General features: G+C 44.9%; 1 long non-coding RNA gene across 1 annotated transcript; it reads left to right on the top strand.

Moving 5' to 3' along the window:
- Positions 4,022 to 14,204, top strand: LOC102185430. Its single transcript, XR_001297376.2, has 3 exons — positions 4,022 to 4,112; positions 11,877 to 12,027; positions 12,813 to 14,204. It is a non-coding gene; the product is annotated as an uncharacterized LOC102185430 (long non-coding RNA).

Raw genomic sequence — 14,755 nt, 5'->3', positions numbered from 1 at the left:
GAGGTTTACTGTGATGTATGTTATACTTTTTTTTTTTTTTTGGTTTTTTTTTTTTTAAGCAAAGGGGTAATAAACACGAGATTCAGGATAGTGGTCACTTTTGGAGGACAGACCAGAAAATCGGATGGGAAAGCACACAGATGCTTTAAATTTACATACCGGATACAAACCTATACCCTTTTGTATGTACCATATATTACATTAAATGTGAACAAAATTATTTTAGTAAAAAAAAAACTACTCAGATATTTAGAATGCACGTGCTGCACTCAGGAAGAATTTGTAAACTAAATTCACATAAATGACCTTCAGAGATATTTAAATACAGGAAGACAGTTGCATTAATTGAATAAGTGTCCTCCGAGCATCACGCTGATTGTCCCTTCAAGAATCCACTTTGTATGAGGCTGAGCAATAATAATGACAGGCATTATTGAGTATACATGCCACTGTCTGTCGAGCACTGTTGTGAATGCTTTACATGCATTTAATTGTCGTATAACCGTATGAGGCCGGTACTGTGATCACCCCAATTTAACAGATGGGGAAACACACACAGGGAGTTCAAGTGATTTGCCCGTGGCCTCACAGCAGGCAAGCGTGAGAGCCAGCCTCGGAAGGCAGGTTTTGAATTGCAGTCTGGTTTCAGAGCGCACTCAGTTAACCTCTGCAGCACTCTGCCTCCTGCGAGAGGCACATCTCCAATTTCTGGGAGTTCTCAACCATACCCAACTCCCAACAAGGCCTGAAATGGAATTCCAGGGTTTTAACACCTGCCTCCTAGAGAAGGGTATAATGATGTATCCCCAGTAACAATGACAATCAACCATGTTGTCATTACCTTCAATAACACCAGCAATAAATAATAAATAAAGCCCACACTGTACCATATTACGGAGTGGATTTGAAAGTTGCCATGATAGGACAATTAACATGTGCCTGCATCCCAGACCTTCACTAAGAAAGGAGGAACCTGGATAAATTATCATTTCTCTCTGAACTTTCTCCTGTCCCTTCTTGGCTTATAGCACCTAACACTTTAAACTATGCACTCAATTTATTTGTGAGGTGTATCTTACCTCTCCTCTGGGAAGACAGAATTAGTTTCTGATTCTTCCTTGCCTTCCTTGTGGTCCACATTACATAGACATAGTACATGCTCAGCAAATATCTATGTGATGAGGGCATCAGTCAGTTCAGTCACTCAGTTCAGTCGTGTCCAACTCTTTGCAACCCCATGGACTGTAGCACATCAGGCTTCCCTGTCCCTCAGTAGCTCCTGCAGCTTGCTCAGACTCATGTCCATCGAGGCGGTGATACCATCCAACCATCTCATCCTCTTCCAGTCCCCCCCCGCCCCATCCTCCTGCCTTCAATCTTTCCCAGCTTCAGGGTCTTTTCTAATGAGTCAGTTCTTTGCATCAGGTAGACAATATAAAGATGAGTTCAAACACTCCAGTTCTTTTAAAAAGCATGTACATATCCCTTGACCTTGCCCATCAAACTCATTGCTATATTCCTGGGACGTAGAAAAGGACCTGTAAGTTGGTAAATACCACATTTTGGTTGAATGAATGAAAATATGAAAGACAGACAATTCTCCCATACTGTAAAGTATCTATATCCAATTTCTCAACTGTGCAAATGGTCTGGCTGACACTTACAATGGGTCAACGTGTCTATCAACTCAAAGGAATAAGGAATTTGCTGCTGTACTGCTGGGTCTTGGTGACAGAAGGAAGAGTTTACGGTAGAGTGATGGGCAGCTGCCTTGAGAGAAAACCCTGCCCACTGGTCCAAGCCTGTGGCTGCAGTGGTGGTGGCCTGCCTTTGGGATTTGCAGTGAGCACTTCCTATCATGCAGTCTGGGGTTGACTGTAAATGTCTTGAGTATGTTCAAGAATTTTCTTTTCTCCCCATCCAGCTTTATTGAGATGTAACTGACGAATGAGTGCTAAGTCATTTCAATCGTGTCTGACTCTTTGTGACCCTATGGACTGTAGCCTGCCAGGCTCCTCTGTCCATGGGGATTCTCCAGGCAAAAATACTGGAGTGAGTTGCCAGGCCCTCCTCCAAGGGATCTTCCTGACTCAGGGATTGAACCCACCTCTCCTGCGGCTTCTGCATTGCAGGTGGATTCTTTACCACTGAGCCACTGGGAAGCCCATATATCTTCTATATATACCTATATATCTTATAGCTAATATACCTATATATTTTACAGATATAAATATATAGATACAGATATCGTATCTGCTTTATCCATTTATCCACTGATGGACCCTTAGGTTTCCTTGTCTCAGCTATGGAGAAAAGGGCTGCAGCGAACATGGGAGTTCAGGTATCTGCTGAAGATCCTGTTTTCATTTCCTTTGAATATACACCCAGAAGTAGAGTTGCTGGATCACATGGTAGTTCTATTTTTAACTTTTGAGGAACTTCCATACTGTTTCCATTGTAGCTGCACCAACTGAATTCCCAATAAGCATGCACAAGGGTTCTCTTTTCTCCACATCCTTGCCAGCACTTACCTCTTGTCTTTTTTATGACAGCCACTCAAAACATGACTTTTCCTTGTGGTTTTGATTTGTACTTCTCTGATGATTAGTGATACCGAGCACCTTTTCATGTACCTGTTGAATACTTGTTTTCTTTGGAAGAATGTCTACTCGATTTCACTGCCCATTTTTTTAAATCAGATTGTTTGAGTTTTTGCTATTGAGTTGTATGAATTCTTTTATGCTTTGGATATTAACTCCTTATTAGTGGGTTGCTTTGGATATTAACTCTTTATCTGTGTGTTGTCTTTTCATTTTGTTGATGGTTGCCTTTGCAGTGCAGAAGCTTTTTAGTTTGTAGTTCTCATTTGCTTATTTTTGCCTTTTTTTGGCTTTGCTTTCCAGGTCAATCCCAGAAAATCATCACCAAGATTAATGTCAAGGAATTTACCACCTCGGCTTTTTCTAGGAGTTTTTCAGCTTCAGGTCTTAAGTTCAATTTTTTTTTAATTATTGAAGTATCGTTGACTTGCAAATTATATTAGTTTCAGGTGAACAATGTAGTTATTCAATATTTTTTTAGCTTACACTCCATTTAAAATTATTATAAAATACTGCCTATATTCTCTGTGCTGTACAATATCTCCTTGCAGGTTATTCATTTTATATCTAGTAGTTTGTACCATGTTCAAATCCTTAGTTCAGTTTGAGTTGATTTTTGTGTAGGGAGTAAGATAGAGGTCCAGTTTCCTTCTTCAGGATTTTCTTTTTTTGTCTTGTAAGAAGTCACCACCATATCCTCCAATTAAAAGTAGATTAAAAATTTTTTTTCAAAAGAAGTCACCACCAACATCCAGCTTTGTGGTGGGAAAGGGAAGGAAGTTCCCCTCCTCCGTCTCCCCTGCTCCATGTCCATCTCCGGTTTTCCTTGGGGAATTACTCCTCCAGCAGTGGGGAGGCACATGCTGGCCCTTTTCAGATAGGCAACATCACGAGGCAGGGTGAGGGACGCCTCGAGGCACCTTCTGGAACAGACGTCTGGGGAAAGACTGTCCTTGCCGTCCCTTAAATAGCAGGCCTTGTTCCTCCAACCCGGACGCTAACCCCCTTCCTCTCTCCTCCCCAGTCCGTCTCCTACCCCGCGGCTCCTTCAAGCTCAAAACACAGCTGTCCTGTCCTCTCTTTTTCCTCCCCGCCTCCTCCTCCGGGTCTGCCCTGGGGAAAGCCAGAGCCTGATCTCAGGAGCAGAGTCTACAACACAGCCCACGGAGCCTGGAAGAAATGCCCTGGAACGAAACTGGTTCTTGGGGGCCTCGCTCACCAGAGCATCAGAACTCAACACTCAGCCCAGCTTGTCTGTTCAGATCCTTTCATTGCACAAAGTCCACTTCTGGTCACTGCATATTGAGATGTCCCCTACAGGGCATCCATCCGTCAGCAAAGCACCCCCCTTCCCTTGGCTGAGCCACATTGTGGGGGAGGGGGGGTGCCCTGGGGATGGGAGGAGCCTAACCCGGATCGCTCTCCGACACTGAGGCTCAGAACCCAGTGACTGAGAAGTTTCCTCCAGACGCCTTGTCTTCTAGAAGCACCTATTCATTCTTAACGCTCTGGGTGAGTTTTTATGGCACCTATTTCAACCCCTCTGGGTGTCTTCCAATGATGTCTGCCTGGGTCCGTTCTCTCGGGCGCTCTCTCCATCTCTTTTTTTGGCTCCTTCAGTTTATTTTTGCCTCTCTGTGTGTGTCTCCCTCTGTCCGGCTCCAGGCCTCTGCACGTTGCCCCGCGTCCCTGCCTCCTTTTCTGTCCCTGGGTTCTCCTCTCTCCTCCATCCTCCAGGAGACCCTGGGAACGGAGCTCGTGGCGCCAGCGCTTTCATCCCGATCCAGGTGGCTACAATCCAGGACAGGATTTACGGTGCCCTGACCCTGAGCCGTCAAGAACGAACAGCCAGATTAATGGGGTGGGCGGGCTGGGGTAATAATCGTTTGTTTGATGTGACAAGCCTGATAGGCGTTGATTTACTTACAGACTGATGGGCTTTTAATTGAGCACCTCCATCCCAGGCACTTCAAAGGCGGGGGAAGTTGACAAGGGGCCCCTTTCACGGAGGGCTCCCGGTGATTGACAGCCCCCCTTCTACCCGCGCTCCCCTCGCCGGAGGATTGGGCCCGGCAGCCCTGACCCGGCCCTGCTGGCAAAGTAACACGTCTTTCTGTGCAACTCAGAAATGGCCTTTTGTCTGCTGCCAAGGAAGGCAGGCCCTGCTCGGAAGGGCCGGCCGGTCTCCCAAGAGGATGAGGCGTGGAGGGGAGTCTGAGATGCTGAGAACCGGTCCACAGGACCGGGTGGGGGGGTGAGGGGGAGGGTGGACGGCGGGGCCTGCGAACCGGAACCGCTTCTTTGTTCTTCCGATTGTTGCTGGGCCCGCTGGCTTCCGCTCACCTCTTCCTCCTGTCCTCACTTCCTCTCCCTGTTGGAACTCTCTTTTTGCTTGGGGAGAAGGCAATGGCAACCCACTCCAGTACTCTTGCCTGGAAAATCCCATGGGCGGAGGAGCCTGGTGGGCTGTAGTCCATGGGTCGCTAAGAGTCCGGACACGACTGAGCGACTTCACTTTCACTTTTTCACTTTCATGCATTGGAGAAGGAAATGGCAACCCACTCCAGTGTTCTTGCCTGGAGAATCCCAGGGACGAGGGAGCCTGGTGGGCTGCCGTCTATGGGGTCGCACAGAGTCGGACACGACTGAAGCAACTTAGCAGCAGCAGCCCTTGCTTGACTCCCCAGCTCATGGACTCTGCCTACTCCTCCTCTTTTCCCTCACACTTCTTCCTTCTGCTGGGAAAGGCCCAACGAGGTGGAGTTGGCTTTTGCTGTCCCCCGGCCTGACCTCTTGAAACCAGTCCCCGTTCTCCCGGGACGGCCGCCCCTTCCCTTCTCAGGCTGCAGGTGGCGAGGCCTCAGCTGGCAGCACCCTGGGACCCCTCCTCCCTACACTGGTGTAGGTGGCCATACAGTGACCAGGGCCACAGAGGCCTAAAGGCAGGGACTCAGGTCCAGTGGGGTTTCCATCACATTTCTGTTTGGGCTAGAAGCTTTAATCATAGAGGTTTTATTGTGTTAGAGATTTTGAGTACTGAAGGCTAGGACTTCATCCCCACCCATGGGGCAGAACCTCTATACTGCCCAAGGGTTTCCTCAGGCTTCCTCACTAAGTCAGGGATCAGTGAGACATCCCTCCCCCGCACCCCCCACCGACACCCCAGCCAGCTTCAAGTTCTGAGTCAAGCTGCTTTAGTGATTGTGGAAAGCCCTGTTCCCTGTGTTTCTCTTCTTCCTCTGTAGTAACTGAACCAAGATCACTGGGCCAGGAAGTGAAAGAGTAGATACCTGGCTAGAAAGGCATCATAATAACTCACATTTGCATAGCATTGTGGAGTTTGGAAGTAATTTCACATATATTATCTTAATTGGTCCTTTAACCACCATGTGAGTTAGTAAGTGGCATGTTGTTATGGCCGTTAGAAGGTGCTAAAATTGAGACTCAAAGGATAACACGTTCCCAAGAGGCAGAATTGGCTCTCAAACTCAGGTATCTCCCTCCAAGTCTGCTCCTTCCTTCGCCACCCCCGCTGCAGCCTGGAGACTATTAAACTGTTCCTTTGTTGTTTTTTTAATTATTGTTAAATAATTAAAGGTCTTAGTTTTGGCACTCCGGATCTTCCATCTTTGTTGTGGCGTACAGAGTCTTTAGTTGTGGCGTGCAAACTCTTAGTTGTGGCATGCGGCATCTGGTTCCCTGACTAGGGATCGAACCCCAGCCCCCTGCATTGGGAGCATAGAGTCTTATCCCCTGGACCACCAGGGAAGTCTCTGAAAATAATGTTTTATCATAGCTGATTCACAATATTATACTACTTTCAGATGTTAAACATAGTGATTTAATACTTTTATAATTATAATACTTTTATAATTATACTCGACTTGGTTGTAAAATATTAGTTATAGTCCTCCTCCTTTATAAAATATATCCTTGTAGCTTGTTTATACATAGTAGTTTGTACCTGTGGGTCCCTACCCCTATCTTGCCCCTCCTCCCTTCCCTCTCCCCACTTGTAACCATTAGTTTGTTCACTATATATGTGAGTCTGTTGCTGTTTTATATACATTCATCTTGTTTTTTAGATTTCACATATATATCACAATATACAGTATTTATCTTTGTCTGACTTACTTCACTAAGGATAATACCCTCTAGGTCCATCCATGTTGTTACAAATGGAAACATTTCACTCTTTTTTATGTCTGAGTAATAGTCCACTGTATAAATGTACCATGTCTTCCTTTATTCATTCATCTCTTGATGAATACTTAGGTTGCTTCCATATCTTGACTGCTGTGAATAACGCTTCTGGAAGCATTGGGTTGCATGTATATTTTCAAGTTAATGCTTTCATTTCCTTCAGATATACATCCAGGAATGGAATTGTTGGATCATACTGTAATTCTATTAACAGTAAAAAAAAAATATTCTCACGAATGAATCATTTTACTCTATAATTGCAGAGTGGAGACCTTTCTAAAGTATAAAAATCAGGGCCCAGAAGTCATAATAGAAATGATGGATAAATTTGTCTACGTAATTTATCTTTACATATTTTACAAGCAAAGTCAAGTGACAATAAACAGGTATGTAAGGAACATTTGTACAAATAAATGTGTAAGAATAGTATCAGCATTACTTCATATAACAATAGAACATTTGGAAAACACAGCCATTAAGAGGGACCAGGTAAGTACATTCCAGTACATAACGGTGAAATTTTTGTTGAAATGATTCTTGCTGAACTATTTGAAGAAAGGCCACAGTATTGTGTGACAGTAGAGTCAAACAGCCTAGGATATATTCCTAGTTCCACTGCTTGCCCTTGGTCAAATCATTTAAATCTTACATTGCCTCAGCTTCCTCATCTGTAAAATGGGACAAAAACACCACCTACCTTATAAAGTTATTGTAAGGACTAAATGAGTTAATAACACATTTCATCTAGTCATCGACATTACACCCTTATTTCACATCCAACAACGAAAGAAAAATGCTGCAAAATAATCTGTGATACAATGCTCTTTTTAAGAAATCAATGTCAGAGACATTAAAATGCAAACAACAAAAAAATACCCTTAGAATTGATTAAACTTGTCTGTGCAAAACGCTTAGAAGAGAGACTGCACAGTCCATGCTAAGGGAGCGACTGTCCTCATCACTGAATTGCATTCTCTCAAGACTGCTATCTGGAGAAGGAAATGGCAACCCACTCCAGTACTCTTGCCTGGATAATCCCCATGGATGGAGGGGCCTGGCAGGCTACAGTCCATAGGGTCGCAAAGAGTCGGACACGACTGAAGTGACTTCACTTTGCTTTCCTTTAAGACCTCTATCATGGGCAAGTGAATCTTCATTTTATAGGTGAGGAAGCAGAGACTTCAAGAGATGCAATAGCTTGACCAGCTCACAGAGCACTGAGCCCCCAGCAGGCATTTCAACCTGCCCTTAGAGTGCACTCATCCAGTTATTACAAGAGCTGACCACGGCCCACCAAGGTGCCAGGGAGCTGGGAGCTGAGTGTTGTTCTCTATCGCCTTTGCTTTCCTAAACTGAAGCTTTCCCTCTCTGGTGCAATTACTCTGCTTTTCCCTCCCTCTTCCTCCTTTGCCCTTGGCCCTGATCTTGTTACTTTTCTGTTTATGGCTTTGGGTTGTACTGTGTCTGTGTTTTGGATAGTAAGGGATCTCAAATCTTTTATGGAGGCAAGAGAGGTACAAATAAGTTTAAAGGTAAAACTTAGCTTTTAAGGATGACATGTAGCAAGAAAAAAGGAGAGAGAAACATGTCCATGATAACACACAAGGGTACATAGGCTCAGCACCAACACGTCAAAAAAGTGCTTACAGACCACCCTCCAGTCCTACAAGGGACTGTGATGCCAGATGTCCTCAGAGCTCAGCTCACCCCCTCAAGCTAGGTTGTCTGCCACAACAGACTCTTTTTTCCCATGACCCAGTGAGACACTAGGAGGTCGAGCGGGTAGCGGGGAATTTTGAGAGGGAATGGGAGGGCAGCTAACTTTAAGATCTTCTCTGGCTCTGCTTGGCACACCCCCTCCCCATCTCAAAAAAAAAAGGAACATATACCTGAAAGAGTGTGAGTTTCTAGGTAACTATTGCAGTGAGTCTGAGGCAACCAGAGCATCCCACGAGCTCCAAATGGAACCAATGTCTATCGGTGTTTTCAAGGAGGCCTATCAGTGTTTTTAAGATCAGAAAGAGAGACTTCAGGACCCATTTCCTTTGGAGTTCTGCAGGGCCTCCCCACAACCCTAGTGGCAGCCCAGGACCCATGACTCTTTGAGATCACAGACAGATGCCACTTGCCACTTCTGCGTCCTCATCCCAAGTGAGGAATCCCAATATTCTACCTCTTCTTCCAAGCTTGTAATGCTCATGTTAAAAGATAATGAACAGGGCCTTCTGGTGATCCACTGGTAAAGAATCTGCCTGCCAATGCAGGGGACATGAGTTTGATCCCTGGTCCAGGAAAATTCCACATGCCACAGGGCAACTGAGCCTCTTTGCCACAACCACTAAGCCTGAGCGCTAGAGCCCGTGAGCTATGACTACTGAAGCCCTCTCACCTTACAGCCAGTGCTCCACAAGAGAAGCCACCCCACTGAGGAGCTCACACACAACCTGGGAAAGTCCATGCACAGCAACAAAGACCCCACACAGGCATAAATAAAACAAATAAAAACTTTTAAAAGATAATGAATACCCAGGTTCCCAAGGACTGACATAATCAAACTGAACGTAACTCAGCTTAATGTTGAAATTGTTAACCACCTTGAGCTACTAGTTAGTGTGATATCCAAGAAATGTATTTCCTTTAAATTTTAGAACATCTGGTGGAGCTCCTGTGAGTTCTGGGCACCTTGGTGCAAGGGAAGCTAACTGGTATATCAAGATGGTTAACAGATAAAGAAAAGAAGAAAATTAATAAAACAGGGCATAGGATTGCACTGGGCTCTTCGCTCCCATGTAGAGAAGCCGCCAGTTGTCTTGGGCATTGCATTCTTGAATTTCCATGGGGTTTTCAGGATGGAGAGGGTTTTTCTAGAACTTCTGTTGACTGTCCCACATGCCCTAAGATCCACAGAGCACTGAGTAAAGAGTGGAGGTGAAAGCTGGGTAAAGTAGTGAGTTTAACAAGGTTAATTGCATTAGGGAGCTTCGCCATGGGCCACAAAAAGAGCACACCATCCCTTGGGACTCCTGAGTGGAGCCTCCTATTCTTCCTCCAGGTTGGAAAAAAATGTACTTTAGGCTCCAATCCACCAGAGAAAGAAAGGTGTATCAGCAAAGGAGGGGAAAGAGGAAGATGAGTGTTTGGCTATTTATTCAAATACATGCAGTTCATCTCTGTTTAGGGGCCTCCCTGGTGACTCAGATGGTTAAGAATCTGCCTGCAGTGCAGGAGACAGGTTCAATCCCTGGATCAGGAAGATCCCTTGGAAAAGGGCATGGCAACCCACACCAGTATTCTTGCCTTGAGAATTCCATGGACAGAGGAGCCTGGAGGGCTACAGTCCATGGGGTCGCTTCTCAAAAAGCAGGTTTGCACCAAATCCCTTCCAATGTCTTCTGTATCCAAGCCTCCTGTGAGATAATCCTCTTAATGGAATATTTAAGAAATCAGATATAAATCACCAACCTTTTATCTCACCGGAAGACTCATGTGCCATAGGACGTCTGGTGTATACATCTATCTACACACAGATGGTTGCAGGTGTCTTTCTGAGCAGATGTCACTGTATTTTTAGGCTCTATATGTTTTCCAATATCTAAATCTATTTGTTTTCTTGGTGCAGAAATTTTAGCAATTTTAGAAAATCAGAGCCCAGAAAATAGAGGCACCTGGAGACATTTCCAAATTAAAACACACATCCCTCAGAGAAACCTTTTATGTCATTTGCAACCAACAAAAGTGCCTATTGTTATGATGTGCTCATAAATAACTTGATTTTGGCATACACTTTGGTACCAAACAGAAGATGAATAAATTAAATGTGATTTACAACCTTTTTCATTTTTATTAGCACTGCTCTGAAGAGTTTATGTAAGGGACATGCCATAGCAGTTATGCCAAATGTTTTAAGGCGTTGGTATTGATATTATATAAATTAAGGTGTTTTAATTTGCATTCTTTAATTAACTAAATACTGGCAGAAAAATAAAACACAAGGGCAGCCCTGACTTATTGCCTCTATTAAACTGCTGACGTCTCCGAAAAGATGCTTTAAGTAATCCAATTCATTCGGAGAGGGGGAGGGAGGCATATTAACACTCTCTTATTTGGCAAAATATATTAGGGTTTAAGAAACCAATGTTCAGCTTTGTTTGCAGGGTGGTTTGGGGGGGTGGTGTTTTAAGGTCTGAATTTATGTCCCTAAAGAAGGAGCTGACCCGATGCTTTAATCATCCATCCTATGCAAGTCTGAGCTAAAGAAGTGGGGGCAGCCTGGCCCCACCACTGGGCATGGGCAGGCTCCTTGATGCAGGGCCCTGCCGACCAGGACTGCCTGCCCTTGTCGCCCAGAGCTGTATCACTGCCAGTCTCAGAAAAGAAAAGCTGGCTGAATTAGCCCAGTGGTCCGATGGATCCCGTACCAACACTATTGTTGTTCAGTTGCTGTAAGTCATCTCTGACTCTTTGCAACCCTATGGACTGCACCACGCCAGACTTCCCTGTCCTTCACTGTCTCCCAGAGTTTGCTTAAACTCATGTCCATATAATGCCCATATCATGTCCATATCAACTTAATCACATCCAGAAATCAAAGAGAGAAATAGCTAACAATCCTCCAGTGGAATTAGCTGCTTCTGGTCAACCCTTCCCTTCACACACAGAACCCCCCAACCACACACACACACGCACACACACACACACACACACACACACACACACACACACACACAGAGATTCTAATAAGATATGTCAGGAGTACTCTAATTCCTTTCCACAAGCCCTGGATCTGATCACTATCTCCAGAGACTTTGTTTTTTCTTTTCCATTATGGTTTATTACAAGACACTGACTATTGTTTCCTGTGCTATACAGTAGGATCTTGTTGTTTACTTACTTCACAAGAGTAGTTTGTATCTGCTAATCCCAACCTCCTAATTTGCTCCCCACCCCCCATCCTCTTTCCCGTTTGGTAGCCATAAAACTGTTTTCTATGGGAGACTTTTTTAAAAGTTACTCTTACCATGGAGTCATTAACATCTTTCTCATCCAAATTCTTCCTTTCTCTTCACTTTCTAGATCATTCTTGATTTTTGCGGTTTCTCCTCTCCTGGTCAGGCTTCATCTTTTATCATTTTCCCCTCCAGACTTTTAGTGGGGAACAGCTCTAAGGAGAAGATTACAACTCCCAGTGGTTGGCCAGGGGAAAGAGCCAGCTTCTCAAACACAGGTGAGAGCACTGTATTTCTCTTCCCTAAACCCACGGGGAAAGGAGCCATCTGTACAAACTTCCCTGTTCTCCCACGATTCCCAGGGGCTCTGGGTTCACTTCTCTGCCTGGACTGGGAGTCAGCACGTCAAGGGCAGACCTCTAGGGGCTCACGGATGCTTGCTGAGCTGACCGGAGACATCACCCAGGGAGAGGTGGGCTGGAGAGCGGAATTCACCTTTCTCCTCTGTCCACACTCTCTCTGCACCTTCATACACATGGTCCCTTCTGACACCACCCGATCAGAGGCAGTTCAAAGGCCACCCAAGGCCCCTTGTCCAGACCTCAGAGGACTGTCATTACATCACGTCCCCACCCCAGCGTTCTTCCTGGACACCGTTCCTCACTTGCTCCACAAGGATGGATTCCAGCTTTTTAATCAAGAAAATGCCATTCTCCTTCGCCAGACTCCTACCCGCCTCCTCCAGCCCCACCCCCCACACCCCCCCCACCCAATCGCACTTTCTTGTCGTTCCCCATCTCGCAGCTCTGTCAGTTGTTTTAAAACAAAAACATGTCTCCTGTCATAAATAAGATTGTCATTATGCATGTCGACTGCAGTGGGGGAAAAATTCACCCGGGGCCTGATGTGGAACAGGCGTAAACATCATAAGGAAAAGGACACGGTCTCCTCAGCGTTTTCAGCTACCGTTCTGGTTTGGATTGTTTGGGTTTTTTTCTTTTTCTTTTTTTTGGTTGTTGCTGTGGTTTTTATCATTTGTGCATTGATTTATTATTTATTTCAGGAAATGAATGAGAAAAACAAAGACAGCCTGGCAGAAAGTGGTTGTGTACGATGTATCAAGATGGACCTTGGGAAACATGGAAGGGGTACCCTCAGGATGCCTGAGAAAAGTCTTCAAGATGGTACAATTCTTTTTTTATATACAAGTATTTATTTTGGCTGTGCCGCACATGGGATCTTTAGTCACGGCATGTGGGATCCAGTTCCCTGACCGGGGACTGAGCCCAGGTCCCCTGCGTTGGGAGCATGGAGTCTTAGCCACTGGACCACCAGGGACACCCCCTAGAATTCTACTTTAGACGGTCTGGAATGAACGTTTATCCTGATTCCATGGCCCATCAATACTCCATGCAGTCCTGACTCCTCCCAGTGTTACAGGGTGAAGGTCACTCACAAAAAGTGAGCTTGGACGCAGCAGACCAAGGAGGCCCAGCCCTGGGCCTGAACTAGAGGAAACAGAGGCTTTCCTGTGCATCTTTGCCACGAGAAACTAAAGTGTCCAAACACCTACAGAACGGCATCATCTGTTGCTCTTTTTTTAGTTTTTTTTGTTTTTCCCTTGGCAAATGGTCAATAAAGCAGAAAACTCTTATCATCTCAATCCTTGTTGAGAAGTTACATACCCATGCCCTTGGTGCCTCTGAATTCTGTAGGCAATGCCTCTCCAAAAATACAATATTCAAATAAGAACAAAGTGAAGACTGTTCAGCCGCTTTGGCAAGCACTCTGCTAATAGTAATTACTGATGTCATGATTTGATGTCTTCAGACACATCGCAAGCCTCGTGCTGGAAATTTGCAGCGAGAACCAGATACAAACCTCCATGGATACAACAGCAGTTTACGTATTATCTTTGGCACGAACTTCTGCCTTCTTGTGAGCGTGAACGAAAAAAGGTGCAGTCCAGCGTTTCTGTTAGGGTTCACTGATTGGAAAGTTGGCAATGTTAAAATGTGTATTTATCAAAATCATGGATTCCTTGAGGCTGGACGTAATTTTTCCTCTCCTCTTTCTTCTGCTAAACGAGGGAGAAGGTGGGACGAGAAGGCAGAGCAAAGCAAGAGAAGCACGCACATTTTCTTAAATCCAGAGATGGAAATGGAGCCCTTCTTACTGAGCCTTCTCCAGATGAATGCCACCAGACATTCCTGGAGGCATTGCCCTGGCTTTCTTCCCTGAGTCCCTCGGCTGAACTTCTAACTCACTCCAAGGGTGTGTTGGGTCCTACCTACTTTCTTGAAAGGGGCTTGTTTTGAACGCATATAGCTTTCAGCCCTGCAGTTCTATTCCTAGGAACTTACCCTATAGTTTTATTAGCACACATGGAGAATTATATATATTATATATACAGTAAGACTCCTAGAGGGTGTGGAGAAAAGGGAACCCTCCTACACTGTTGGTGGGAATGCAAACTAGTACAACCACTATGGAAAACCGTGGAGATTCCTTAAAAAATTGCAAATAGAACTGCCTTATGACCCAGCAATCCCACTGCTGGGCATACACACCGAGGAAACCAGAATTGAAAGAGACACGTGTACCCCAATGTTCATCGCAGCACTGTTTATAATAGCCAGGACATGGAAACAACCTAGATGTCCATCAGCAGATGAATGGATAAGAAAGCTGTGGTATATATACACAATGGAGTATTACTCAGCCATTAAAAAGAATACATTTGAATCAGTTCTGATGAGATGGATGAAACTGGAGCCGATTATACAGAGTGAAGTAAGCCAGAAAGAAAAACACCAATACAGTATACTAACACATATATATGGAATTTAGAAAGATGGCAATGATGACCCTGTATGCAAGACAGCAAAAAGACACAGATGTGTATAGCGGACTTTTGGACTCTGAGGGAGAGGGAGAGGGTGGGATGATTTGGGAGAATGGCATTGAAACATGTATACTATCATGTAAGAATCGAATCACCAGTCT

This window comes from Capra hircus, chromosome 27, assembly GCF_001704415.2.
Source record: "Capra hircus breed San Clemente chromosome 27, ASM170441v1, whole genome shotgun sequence".
Taxonomy (NCBI): Eukaryota; Metazoa; Chordata; class Mammalia; order Artiodactyla; family Bovidae; genus Capra; species Capra hircus.
The sequence above is the reverse complement of the archived record's forward strand: the minus strand, read 5'-3'. Positions and strand labels throughout refer to the sequence as shown.